The sequence below is a fragment of the Berghia stephanieae genome, chromosome 3, assembly GCF_034508935.2.
Source record: "Berghia stephanieae isolate SIO BIC M18660-M18661 chromosome 3, UCSD_Bste_1.3, whole genome shotgun sequence".
Classification (NCBI taxonomy): Eukaryota; Metazoa; Mollusca; class Gastropoda; order Nudibranchia; family Aeolidiidae; genus Berghia; species Berghia stephanieae.
In genome coordinates, this window is record NC_088362.1 from 91,649,345 (window position 1) to 91,651,844 (window position 2,500).

At 35.6% G+C, this 2,500-nt stretch overlaps 1 protein-coding gene across 1 annotated transcript in view; it reads right to left on the bottom strand.

Annotated features, from left to right (window-relative positions):
• The window catches only part of LOC144968820 (uncharacterized), an 86,292-nt gene that overhangs the window by 46,035 nt on the left and 37,757 nt on the right, over positions 1 to 2,500 (bottom strand). The gene's annotated exons all lie outside the window — the stretch shown is intronic.

The following is a 2,500-nucleotide window of genomic DNA, read 5'->3' on the forward strand; positions in this document are numbered from 1 at the left end:
AGGGAGAAAAAGAATATAGTAAAACTAATTACAATAAATTTGGAAACTGTCTAACATAAAGGAAATATTAAGATGAAAAAAGCATATTTTATTTGGCGTCGTACGATACTGCCTAAGTACTTCAGCCGACATGGACTTATTTGCAGGTCTGATAACCCAATTCCTTTTGGGCCCAGTGTTGTAATGGGAATCTCAAAAAAAATGACGCAAAATATTGTTATTGTTAATAATGTTAAACTAGGCCCATAAGTGGGTTCGGATGTCAGACCTGCAAAATATATATACGTCGACCTCAGCATAATGCTCATCATTGAGGTACAGATACTCTAAGAAGAAATTTTCTCATACTAGATAGAACCGCAATAATCAAAAATACAATAAACGAATGGTATGAAAAAGAATATGCTAACGCATTATTGAAGCGAACAGAATGGTTAATAACATTTGAAAAATAAAATCAACAAAACAAAAGTAAAAAAAAAAAAAAACAACACACACACACACAGACTGATGTGTTAGGATGTTTTGTTTTTCTTGTATTTCTATTTTTGATTTGGTTATTGTTTAGCACTGTTTCATACACACATTGTCAAATTATATCTAATTCAAATCACATTATTTTTTACAAATTACAAACTTCAGTGAGCGTTCTTTGTTTTGCACTTATGTTATTTCTGTTCTAATAGTGCGACAATGCAAATAATTTCTAAAGACCATTAAGCACGGGTGGGGGGGGGGGGGTACAATGAAAATTCACTCTATAAACGTGCATAATATTTTATGCATTCATTAGTTCAATTCATGTTAATAAACTAAATTTTCAGTACTTTAAAAACAAAAATATCAACTGTTTATATACACTTTTTATGCAGTGCTTGAAACATATTTATATCATTTACTTAGAAAGCAAGAAGAGGTTTGCGATAATTCGGATTTGAAGAAGTAAATGTCAAAGGTGACATCCGTCTCAATTAGTCATTACCAACGTATATTATACATAATATTTACCAAGTCCAATAACCTCAATTGTTATGGTCTCCCATCTCCTTGTTGTAATCGACAATAATAAACCACGCAACATTTTCCATTACAGCTATGATAAAATAGCCCATTATCTGATTTCGTTATCAGACCTTTAAAGTATACGTGGACGTAGGTCAATACATTTATTTCAACGGTGAAGAATAAGTCCACTCAAGTGTAAATGTGAACCTGGCTAAAGGCGGTATTGATTATTATAAATGAACTAGAACAAAAATTACCCCGTTATGACGACTTGCACTTGCACAATGGCTAAACAGGCATGTCGAGTGCGTGAAAATTATACGGAGCATATCATTGTGAAGTGAGTAATGTAAGCAACGAAAATGTGATTAACAATTGTGTATGTTTATTTTTCTTCTCATGTATTACATTTTCTTTTCCTTTCTTTATTTTTTTTCCAACAAATCATAAGCTGGAAGATAAAATATTCTTAAAACCCAAACCACTTAAAAGATAAACATTGTATAAGGACAAGTTGCTACACTTCCTAATAAGTAATAAATAAAATAATGTATAAATTTCCATTTATTAGATAGGTAAAGGGAGAGGGAGAGAGGGGGAGGGTGGAGAGAGAGAGAAAGAGAGAGAGAGAGAGAGAGAAAGAGAGAGAGAGAGAAGGAGGAGGAGGAGAAGGAGGAACAGGATGGGGAGGAGGAGGAGAGAGAGAGAGAGAGAGAGAGAGAGAGAAGAGAGAGCGAGAAAGAGGGGAGAGAGAGCGAGAGAGAGAGGAGAGGGAGAGAGCGAGAGAGAAAGAGGAGAGAGGGGGGAGAGAGAGAGGAGAGAGAGACAGAGAGAGAGAGAGAGAGAGAGAGAGAGAGGAAGTCTGATACATTAATTGGGAGATAACCTTACCAACACCCTTGAGGACAAAAATCGATAGGCTGACATGAGGGAGAGCGAGTGCCCAGTGGTCAGTTAAGGTCAGGAGGAGGTGGGGAAGTTAAGTGATGATGGGAGGGATGTGTATGGAGAGTGGAAGGTTGTGAAGAGGGTGCTCGGAGACAATAATATATATATATATATATTATATATATATATATATATATATATATATATATATATATATATATATATATATATATATATATTGAGAGAGAGAGAAAGATAGAGAGAGAGAGGGAGAGAGAGAGAGAGACAGACAGAGACAGAGAAAAGAGAGATGGAGAGGAAAATGAGGAAGTGGAAGAGGAGAGAGGTATATGGAAGAAAAGAAAGAGTAGAAGACTTGATTGAAAATGGGAAAATATTGATGGACACTCAGGACAACTGGATAGAAATCCATTTAACGGATGCTGGGTCAATTTCACACCGACCCAAGTCCTGGATCACCGACAAAATGAAATACTTACTACAGCAGAATCCTATTAAAGCCACAACACCGACAGACTAGAAAGATTGGTTAACTCTAAGCAATGTTGACTTTATCCATTATCAATGGAGCACACTGAGGCAAAGA